We start from the raw sequence: 12,622 nt of genomic DNA on the forward strand, positions 1-12,622 counted from the left end.
GACATAGAAGCGACCTTGACAGGGAAGTGGTCTTGGAGCATAAGTGGCCTTGACGTTGAAAAGGTCTTAATGTAGAAGTGACCTTGGTGTTGAAATGGTCTTGGCACTGAAGCAAAGTGACCATGACGCTGCAGCGGGCCAGCGGCCTGGCAGTGAAAGGCCTTCGCGATGAAGCGACTTGGCAATGAAGCGGCTTGGCAATGACGAGTTGGTTGAAACGTTTGACTCAGGAAGGGGAGGAAGGGTCAACTTCAGTGGGAGATTCTTAAACTATCCATGTAGGGAAATCAAATGTCTAGCCTGATAGGCTATCTATCTATCTATCTATTGCCAGACGCCTCAATCCCGTTTGGGGTGGCCACAAACAGATCGCCTCCAAGTCGCCCTGTCCCCCGCCATTTCACTGCCCTGCTCCCAACTCACACCCCCCTCTCTCATATACCTCTCCACCACATCCCTCCATCTCATCCTCGGCCTCCCCCTCCCTCTTCCCCCCTCCACCTCACTCACATACACTCTCTTCGTCAGTCTTTCACCCTCCATCCTCTCCACATGGCCAAACCACCTCAGTGTGTTCCTCATAACGCTTCCTATCACATCCACATCCACACCACAACGCTCCTTTATATCCTCATTCGTCACCCTGTCTCTCCACGTGACTCCACAGGCTCCTCTTAAATAACTCATTTCCACTACTCTCACTCTTGACTTGTGTCCTTCCAACAATGTCCAAGCTTCACTTCCGTACGTTAGAGTTGGTATCACACTACTGTCAGGTAGTAACTTTTTCACTTCCATGCTCACTTCCCTGTTTCTTATCACTGCTTTAAAGGAACCAGCAACCTTTCTTCCCTGCTGTATCCTTTCAAGCACTTCACTCTCCAAACCTCCATCCTTACTCATCACACTACCCAAATACTTAAACGTACTCACATTTTCCAATTCATCACCACCCAACCTCGCTGTACATTCATTAACTTCACCTCTCTCAAAGACCATCACTTTACTCTTCCCTACATTCACCTTTAGGTTCCGTTTCTTACACACTCTCCCAAACTCATCCACCAAACCTTGCAGCTCCCCTTCGTCTTCACTCAACAACACAGTATCATCTGCAAACAACAGTACAGGGAGTTTCCAAACACTATCCTCTCTCACCAGGGCCACTCCAACATCCACTACCCTACCTTGTACCTCTTTTATTACCCCATCCATGTACAGATTGAACAACCGTGGAGACATGACACATCCCTGTTTCAAACCAACTTTCAAAGAGAAAAATTCACTTAGTTCACCATCCACACGCACTGCAGCCTTCGCACCATCGTACATACTCTTCACAGCATTCAACAACTTCCCATCTACTCCATATATTCTTAACACTTTCCACAATCCTTGTCTATCCACCCTGTCATATGCTTTCTCCAAATCCATGAAAGCTGCATACAACTTCTTTCCCCTCTCTAGAAACTTTTCCACTAAAGATCTAAGAATGAATATCTGATCTACACAACCTCTTCCCTTCCTAAAACCTCCCTGTTCTTCTCCAACCAATTTCTCTGTTCTTTCTCTAACTCTGTCTATAAGTATCCTACCATACACTTTTCCTATTATACTAAGAAGACAAATGCCCCTATGATTACCACACACTTCTTTTTCCCCTTTTCCTTTGTACAAGGGAATAATTATACCTGACTTCTAATCCTCCGGGACTCTACCTTCCTCCCAGGCCAATCTGCACATCTTCCACATCCATTCTACTACTATCTCTCCCTCATGCTTCAGCATTTCACCACACACTCCATCAATTCCTGGGGCTTTCCCCGATTTAGCTTTCTTCATTGCTTCCACAACTTCTATCCTACTGATTTCTTCCTGTCTTCTCACCTCCCTCCTTCTCCCAGCCATTCCCCAGCCAGTTATACTCGCATTACTTCCATCCTCTACGTTCAACAATTCCTTAAGGTGTTCTCTCCATCTGCTCACTTTTTCTCCCTTCTCCACTAGTAATCTACCATTTTTATCTTTCACTCCCCTGCTAACTTCACTTCCACCCTGTCTTACTCTTTTCACTTCTCTCCAGAACATTTTCTTACAGTCCCTCCAGTCTACACTCAAATTCCTTCCAAATTCCTCATCCACTCTCTTCTTACTCTCTCTTACTAATCTTTTCACCTCTTTCTTTCTTTCCACATATAACTCTCTCTTCCGCCTCTCAACTTCTTCCACGCCCCTATTTCTCATCCATTCATTGTATGCTTTCTTCTTTTGTGCCACAGCCTGTTTCACCTCTTCAGTCCACCACGCTGTTCCTTGCACCCCCCTCCGTCTTCTCTTCCTTCCACACACCACATCACATGCTACACATATTTCTTCTGTAAATTTAACTTTGTCAGGAAAAAAAAAAAAAAAAAAAAAAAAGCCTAGAACAGATGAGAAGAGGTAGACAGTAGGCGAAAGATTGGAAACCAAAAGCCCCTTTTAGCCACCTCTTACAACAGGCAGGGATAATGGGGTAGTATTCTTTCCCCCCTCTCCCCACGGGGGGCCTTGATAGTATAAACTATAAACGAACATCAGTTAAGACAACTTAAAATGAGTGCTTACTGTAAATCTAATTATTACATATTCTTGTGCACTGACTAAATTTCCAAACCTTCTAATACCAATCCACGAGATTTATGAAAAATGCAGAATACTGTATCAACAATCAATCCTTTTTTTGCCCTGTAATGAGTGTGGGGCCCCCGTGGCCAGGTTACTGAGCCCTGACATTTCAGGCAAATGAGGCAAGGGTGGCCAACCTCACTCGTCCTCCACAAAACATTACCGTATGTGAGCAGCAAGCCCCAGCCCACTGGACTACCAACCATCATCTGGTTGTATCGTTACCATCCAACATAGTGAATAGTTTCCCCAGTTACAAGACACCATCTGACTTGTCACTCAGTGTAGTCACCAGATGGCAGCACTGCACTGAGTGGATGATGGGTGGCCCCACTAACAATATGCCCTAGAACAATAACCACAAAAATCGCTAAACACAGTTTTTCTTTATTTCTGTTCTGATTCCCTGGGTCTCAAGTTATACTGTACAAACTTTTAAAATTGTTCTGTTATTTCTTTCAGCAGTTACTGTGAAGCCTTACCACAGTCATCATTTCAGATACCTTCCTCCCTCCTTGAAACCTCTTGGGAGCAGACAGCCAAGACAGGACTGACTCCAGGATACTTTGTCCTCATTCACCTCTCTCACTGTCAGACACTTCTCTTCCTCTTCCATCACTCTCACAGGTACAGTACTGTATACTGTTCCATGCTCATCTTCCATGCCACACAATTATGGTCTGCCTCCTTAAACAATACCCTTATTCATAGTTTCAGCTAGAAAAATAAACAGCAGTCATGGGTTTTCTGTTTTATTCTGCAATGTACAAAGTTAAATACTGTGTACATACAACACTTCCTTACACTTCTTATCTACATAATGCATCTGAGTAATGTCAAACACCTTACAGCCATGTTCTTCACAAAAAATAACTATCAATCCTTTTTTTTTTTTTTTTTTAACTAAATAATGTCACTATTACACTATGGCTAAACAATTATTTACAGAGAAAATACTTATGAACATTCCATGCATGACTTTTTATGAATGAGAAAAAGGAGAGAATTAATCACAATATTGGTAAAACCTGGATAGAGGTGCATCTTTATCTCTACATTCCAATGGCTCCTTTTAATTATTTTTTATATTACTCAAACTACCACCAAACCATTTTTATTCAAGTTAGGACCTTCAACAATGAAGTTTGACAAGTCCCTCCAGAGCTAAATAATACCTGGAAGTAGCAAGAATAAAATAGTTATTAAACATGTCACAGGACTGAAGAGCCTAACCCTTCACATCAATGTATTATTTTATTCTTGTTATTTTCAGATGATTTTATTCCCCTTAGGAGAGACATTTTAAGATGGATGGGTTAGACAGAGCCTTCATAACCTTTCAGGGTCTCACCCATCCTAAACATAAGCATCTAGAGATAGCAAAAATAAACTTAAAACCATGTCAGTACTGACGAAGGTACTCTCTGGTATTCAATATTGCCAGCTCATGAGGAGGCACTTTCCCTAACGTGAGAATATTTATGAATTAAGCTAACAGTAGTGACAATAAGTGACATGGTGACATGATTCTGGTAACATTAACAATATGCTACATAGTGTGATTTACGTCTATCACCACCATCATCCTAAACCTAAATCCACTTCATTTTGTAATTTATTTAGAAGTACGATAAGACTGATAAAGATGATGATGATAAACACCTAGCTCATATAATTAACCTACACAGTATATAATTCCCCTAACCCAGCTGAGAATGTTGTTTTTATTTTATTCTGTCTAATACCACATGATTTTAACATAATCACTCTAAGAACATTTCTTTTTCTTACTACTGTATATCCAAAAAATTTTATTTTGTTTACTGGAGACTTTCTGAACTGGGGGGGTTAGATATAAGATTTTACAAGCCCTTCTCAACTACTATATCCTATTTGATAGACCTGTGCAGCTATGTATGGAGTGAGTAGGGTGTGTTTGAATCGCGGCTGCTGACTGGCCGCTAATGATTCAAATCAACACCTCTTTTTATTTTAACACATATACATTTACATTTTTAAATTGCCTTCAATACAAGAAGCCAGATTATCCATCCATCCATCCATCATCCAATCCTACAATGCCCCATAAGTAGCATAGGAGCCCGGGGCTAAGCAGTTGGTCCCGACATTTAAGATGAGAGTGACCAGCTTCACTCATCCCTGAGTGGCATTACATGAGCAATTAACCCCAACCACCCCTTGGATATAAACTTTCATGGGCTCAATCCGACTGGAGTGCAATAATTACCCACTAAACCACCAGGCACCAAAATTTGGTTATATGGTTACAACCCAGCGTAGTAAGTGGTTTCCTGGTGTTCAGGAAACCATTTGGCTTGTCACTCAGTGTAGAGTCACTCACAGGCAAAGGAAGAGGGAAGAATGAAGGAAAGAAAGACAGAAGAGGGAGTGTAAAGTCACCCATAGGCAGAAGGACAAGGAAAGAATGAAGGGAAGAAAGACAGAAGAGGATGGAAGGAAAGAAGGATGGAGAAGAGGAAAGGGCAGACACCCAACAGCAGCACTACATCGAGTGAGTGGATGGTGAGCGCCCCCACCAGATTAAATATGGAATAATATCCGAGGCTGAAGAGGTCAAAATTAGCTTTAAAAGTTTACTGTTATAAAAGAAAATTAATCTTGATTATAAAGTTTTATAAAACGATGAATGATGTTTGAAGCAAATTATCCACCCATGGCGTACATCCATGTCCACATGTTGCACTGTATCCACCCACGGTGTACAAGTACACCTATGTCCGCATGTTGCACTACAATACATGAATGCATTTACTTCAATTACATCATCGGCGGCCAATCAGCAGCCGCAAAAGAAACACACCCTACTTGCCCCAAACATCTCAGGTGCACAGGTCAATCAAACAGACTACAGCCCTATCAGTTCAAGGATATCCACTGATGGTAGACTGCTTATTAAAAATGTCACTGGAATGATCAGCTTGAGGAAGACCTCTCAAGCTGAAGGGGTTATGAATAAATTATATACACTAAGCTGCACTGCAAACTTCTCCTGAATGACACTTTATGAAAGCCATATATGAAGAAGCTTCATTATGGATGCTGTTACCTGTAGATGCCTGAATCTTCTAATTTTTAAATCATACTCATCTTAACATAAAAATAGTCAATGAGGTAATCATCACCACCACCACCACTGCTGGCAATGATTACCATTATATTTAATCATGTCCCCAAGCTCTGGCAGCATGGGCATCCTAATACTTACATTTTATCATGGGAATGGCCAATTTGCTAGTAATACTAAGATTAACATCATTCATAATGTATTCCGGGTTATGGGGATTAACCACCAAATGTTCCCAGTTTCACCCTCCTGTCATTTTCCATTTTTTCACTCCATCAAGCTTATAAAGTACAACTAAAACAAAAAAAGAAAAAAATATGAATACAAATGGTTTTTGCTTTTAAGGAAGAGCCATGATTTCTATGTCTGACTGATGTAAAGATTGTGTTGCCCATTTCACTGGGATCTCTGTTAATAGTTCTCTTATCTTTGTGCTTTCTCTTGCCTATGACTGAATCCTGCCCACCTTCATACATGCTTTTAGTGAAAATTATGAGGCTCATGATTAATGAACAATTAGATAAAACATAAAAAGTATTTTTTAATCATACAATAGTAGTTCAATTACCTTACAGTATACCATATTGTTTACTGTGCATATCTTTCAAAAAAATTATGAAGTTCCATATAACCCTCTGAGACGTGTAGTGTCCAAGGCTAGGCTGCTCATAATACAAAATGTTAATGGGAAAGCAATCAGCTCAGAATATGACAGGCATCAGAGAATGGTTATATGAGGTGCTACCCAAAAGTTCCAGAAATTTGAAAGCAGGGCGGAAACCACTTGTCATACAGTATGTGGATGCTAGGTGGCAGTGGATGTACCCTTTGTTTGTTAGTGTGTCAAGTGGTGTTGTGCAGGGTGGATGCATTCGCTGCATGTGTTTTTTTCTCATTGTGTTTGAGTTAATTTGCGAATTCTGTGTTCTCAAAAATGGAGGATGTGAAAGAGCAATGAGTGTGCATCAAGTTTTGTGTGAAACTCGGGAAGAACGTGGCAAAAACTCATGTTAAAACAAGCATTTGGCAACAATGCTTTGGGGGTTACACAAACCTATGACTGGTTTGAGTGTTTCAAAAACGGATGAACATCAACAGATGATGACGCATGTTCTTGTTGCCCTTCCACCAGTTCAGCTCCTGACAATGTGGCCAATGTTCGTGCAACCATCCTCGAAGATCACAGGAGGACACTTCATGATGTTTGTGACACTGTTAGCCTATCATATGGAACTTCCCAACGCATTTTGTCTAGTGACATGAGGCGAAAACATCAAGACAAGTGTCGCACAAACAATGGGTGCTTCACCATTACAGTGCACCTATGCACACAGCCCTTGTTGTTCAACAGTTATTGGCATCAAAAGACATGCCAGTTGTCCCCCACCTCCCATATTTACCAGATCTGGCCCCCTGTGATTTTTTCCTCTTTCCAAAAATGAAAAACCACCAGAAAGGGATAAGATCTGACACCACTGGGCAGATCCAGGAGGAATCACAGGTCCTGAACAAGCTGATGTTCAAGGACTTCCAGAACGCATTCAGATCGTGGGAGAAGCGCTGGGATCGATGTCTGCATGCCCAAGGAGACTACTTGAAGGGGATGGTGGTGGTTAGGATGCGTAAGTTTTTCATCATCATCATCATCATCCAATCCTACGTTGCCCCATGAGAAGCGTAGGAGCCCGGGGCCAAGTAAGTTGGTCCTGACATTTAAGATGAGAGTGACCAGCCTCACTCATCCCTGAGTGGCATTACATGAGCAATAACTCCAACTAACCCTTGGATATAAACCTTCACCAGCTCAATCCGATTGGAGTGCCACAATTACCCACTAAACCACCAGGCGCCATTTTTTGGTTATATGGTTAACATCCAGCATAGTAAATGGTTTCCCGGTGTACAGGGAACCTAAGTTTTTTCATTCTTTAATCAAATTTCTGGAAATTTTGGGTTGCACCTCATATATATCACTAGCAACACTTTAACAGGACTAACAAGTTACACAGTGTAACTAGCATTCAAATTCAAATCTTCTGCCACATTAATCAGAACACAAAGGTAGTTGATAAATCACTTATACAACAGTACATTCCCACACTTACTTCTGGATCCTAACCAGCCCATTTACTAGTAAGAAATATGGTTATGATGATGGCGATGACTGAAGGAGATAGATATGGATCACAGTACTGACTGACAATCATTAAACACCAATAGATCTTAAACTAAATTCATGAGTCACTGCTATCATGATACAAAGTACAGTATATCATTTCACTGACACAAACACTGCATCTCCCTCCCTCAACTGAAACTACTAAATCACATACCATGAAAAAGCAAGCTTAATCTTAATAAAGTGAGATGCAATGTACAATGACCATAAAGTGACCCACTGCTCATTACCACATCATCACCCTAATCCAACATCCTATCCAAAAACACAGAGGGTAGGATCATGAAAATGATATGGCAAAGCACAAAAATCAGGAGGAAACTGTCAACAAAGTTCCCAGTGAAAAGGGCAACACAAAATTTCACAAGGCTGCATCCACCTCATAGGCATCTGTCAGGCAAAAATCATCTGTTTTTATTTTTATAACATTTTTTCCATAAAATCTGAGACTGAGTTACTTAATCAACTGCCAGGTTCATCAACATACTGTGTTTAATATGAGTGTCTATTACCTTACCAATTTCATAACACAAAAATTACATATTACTGGATGAAACAACACTCCAGTAGTGCTTCTTACATACAATCCAATAAAAAAAAAAAAAAAAAAGTACAGAAACAGAAAGAATTAGGAGAGCAATGAGGTGGAGATGAAAGTGCTTCATGGAAGATGGCCTGAAACAGTCGAAGAATGTAAAGTGAAGACCAAGAACGATGGAAAATAAGAGTGGAGTAATGAGAAAGGCAGGCATGAACTGGTGTGCAAAAATTATCACGTGGCGGCGGCCTGGTTTGGAGTGGCTGTAGGGAGTTATGAATGGTGATGATATGATGGCAAAGCTACAGAGAAGGGGTTGCTGATGAAAAGGATGTAAAACTGATTCTAGTCTAGGGAATGGAGCCATCTGAGAATTTGTAATATATACAGTACCGGTAACTGATTTCATAAGACCCACTGACATGTCAAAAGAACACCCCTGCAAATAACATTGCACCTGTCCTAAACAAGACCACTTTCACATGTATTCAATATAACTGTGGGTATTAGCACCCAAATACCCTGTAGTGTTATGAGATGTGCTATGATAAGATTGACTGCTGCACCTCAGGAAATAGCCAATGTAGCATATGCCCTGTCAGAAGAAAACTGAAAAATAGAATTGAGTAACCAAGCCATGGGGCCAATGCTCCTTACCAGGTGACAAAGGATTAGATTATGTATATATGCATGTATTTTATGTATTTCTTTAAAAATGATAAGCAGGAAAAAAAAAAAAAAAATCAGTATGAAGTGCTTATCATTATTTGATAACTTTTTTTTTTTTTTGGTCAGAAAAAATATGGACAATCCAGTAGCATGTATGGCCACCCTGCAAATATATATATATATATATATATATATATATATATATGTAAATATACAGTACAGTAAACTCTCAATTACCCATCGTCGCAATAACCAGCCCAATGCAATACCTGGCGGTGAGGCATATCATCTGGTCCAGATGCGGGTCCCAACTGGCACCCAGGAAAACCTCGCAATGCCGCAATGCACCAGCAAATCAGAATGCACTGTGGAAGGCAGCCCACCCAGAGCACCAACCCTTCCATCACTCTCTTATTCTCTCCCCTGGATCACATACAGCGAAGACGTATCTATGCACTCTGCTCTTGTGACCATGCAGTGACAAAACCCCTGTGCTTTGACTTACTCTGTGGCCTCCCATGCCACACTCGTCACTGTGGTGCAGCTGCAAAGCTTGTTGCCTCTCAGTGCTTTGTGTCCTAGTGCTCTACTGTATTTTGATTTTGATATTACTGTGCTATGGTGGGGCTGGAGTAATCTTTGTGGGAGCCATTTGCAACTAGACCACACAGGATTCAGTGCACTGTACTGTCCTATATGATGTACAACTCTGCCCTCCATCGATGCCAACATTAGGTGAGTACATAGTACACTATGTACTGTATTACTGTACTGTATCTTATGCTTAATTTTCATCTTTTACCCATAGGCACCCTAGGGGGCCCTGAGCATGCCGAAAAAAACAAAATTCCATTAGATTAGGGATTACAACTATCGATACCCCAGGAACTGATGCTAACACATTTTAACACATTTTTAAGCATATAAACATGTGCAGACATATAAAATAAAATAAAAAATTTATATTTAGAACAAAAGAAAGCAGGTAGGTGTGGTGTTGTACTGTAGTAAAGTACTGTACAATAATCCAGGTAAGTTAAGGGGGTATCACACGGTACCTCATATCAGGAACGGCTGAGGAAGATTTAAGTGGAACAAAACTTGGATGCTATCACACACGTTCCTCAGTACTCAGCAAAGGACATGCTTCTCACACTGTTGCCAGAGCCCTGTCTCACGACTGTGGAAAGTGATCGCTGTCACTGACTCGGCAGAGAATAAGGAGAAACAACTTTGTTTACAAACAGATACACACACCGATGAGAAGTATACATCACATCACATTAACCAGGAGTTGTTGCTGTGATGTTTTCAGGTGGCGACTTGCAGCAGTACGTCTAGCTCCAGTGAAGTCCTCAATTGTACACACGTGATTATTTTATCGACATGACAGTTTCCTAGGTATAGGAAATATTAACTCTTTATAAGGGTTTCAAAATGATTGATATTTATTCTAAAATATTAATAAGTATTGTGTTAGGCTTAATGTTCAGTGCTGTAGTACAATATATTCTCTGTCGAGTCGCCTGGGTTTTGGTCACACTGTCTTGCCCATCGTATCCTCGGCAGGAATCCATTCAGATAAATTCCAAATGCCCGTGGTATCATCGGCAATTTTACCACGTTACCGTTCTGATTTACCATCGTATCCTCGGCAAACCTCGTATGAAGTGCTGTGTGATTTTTCACTTTGGGGTCAGGCTAGGCCGGAGGAAGACTGGGTGAATATAAACATACCCAGCTGGCGGGAAACTGCAAACAGACAATCGAGATGCACGCAGTGCCCGCCACATTTGAATTTCTTTCTAATTTTTACCCATTTGGGGGGAATTTTTTTAATTTTTTTACATAAATATTCCTCAGGAGATCTGTGCTGTTAGTTTGGGGATGCCAATAGAATGAATGCCGTTAAATCGAGGTTTTACTGTAGAAGGTAGAGATGGATAGTAACACATTATCTGGCTCGATGCCAAATGATGAGCCAATGGAAGGGTTCTAAGCAATATCGTGTGTGGGGGTTGGCTGAATTTCGTCAGATAACTATGAGTTTGCTGAATAGGCTAAATATTATTTTCATTAGATGGCCAAGACCGACACATACAAGCATTATGGAGCCTTTATAAACAATGTGACAAAATATGGAAGTCTAAGCAGTGAATATTTATCATTATCATGTTGACCATTTTCTTTTCTTCCACCAAGGGAAGGAGCGAGGTGTGGTCGAGAAAACAAGAAATATTACATAAGTTAAAAAAAGACAGTGTTAGTTTAATTAATATACGGCATATACCGCACCCTGAATAAATTGTGAGATTACACACAGCTAATAAGTAAATAAACTGATACAAGCATTATTATAGGAATATAAAAAAACCTTTTTGCACCATACATAAAAGACCTTAAACATTAAGTTATGATATAGTGTACACAGAAAGATATGATGTTTATTGGTTTCCCTGGTGGTAGCAAGATCATCCTTACTATATTCTGGCATCAGTCTGGAAAGTCACTCCTTACAGATTGCTGCATCAGGCATTAGACAGATATATGCATGGATAGTTAATCACAATAATCCCAAGGTTTTATCATTCCAATCTCAAAATAGTCCAGACTTCTATTCTTCTGGCATCCCAGTATTCTACTCTTCAATATGCCATTCACTACTCCAGCCTCTCAATATTCTAAATTTACAAAGGTTCACCATTATCCTTAACCTCATCATCACCATTATCCTTGCCTTTTACTTTCCCACCTATGGATGAGGTAAGTAGGATTCAGTTAAGAGAAAGAGAGAGAACTCTTGAAAGGCACAGCTATCAGCAATACACCTTGCAAAATGGATCAAACATTCACACAACATTGAAGCCCTACATTATTCCACTTTCATAATGCAAACCTCATTGCATTCCATTTTCTTACTTTAACCCCCCAATATTAGATTTACATTATTCTAGCCTTCTAATAACCCATTATTCCAGCCTTCACATACTCCAGAATTACATTATTCCAGATTTCAAGTTTAGGTGTCCCCAAATCCCAGATTTGCATTATTGGTCACCTGATATTACACTTCCCAAAATCTAACAACCTGATATTTCATCAACATCTTGGTACTCACTTACACAGGGTTTGAAGGATCCAAACAATGAAAAACACAGAAACAGAAGAACTATTTACAAAATGTCCAGTATTTATGTCCAATATTTAGATATTCATTATAGTCTCCAAATATTGTAGTATCCATTAACACAGCTTGAACCCTCCTAGATCAAATGTTAAATAGTCTATCTATCTATCTATCTATTGCCAGACGCCTCAATCCCGTTTGGGGTGGCCACAAACAAATCACCTCCAAGTCGCCCTGTCCCCCGCCATTTCACTCCCCTGCTCCCAACTCACACCCCCCTCTCTCATATACCTCTCCACCCCATCCTCGGCCTCCATCTCCATCTCATCAGAATAT

Source organism: Coenobita brevimanus, chromosome 17, assembly GCF_032717465.1.
Source record: "Coenobita brevimanus isolate Jiangsu-jjx chromosome 17, ASM3271746v2, whole genome shotgun sequence".
NCBI classification, from domain to species: Eukaryota; Metazoa; Arthropoda; class Malacostraca; order Decapoda; family Coenobitidae; genus Coenobita; species Coenobita brevimanus.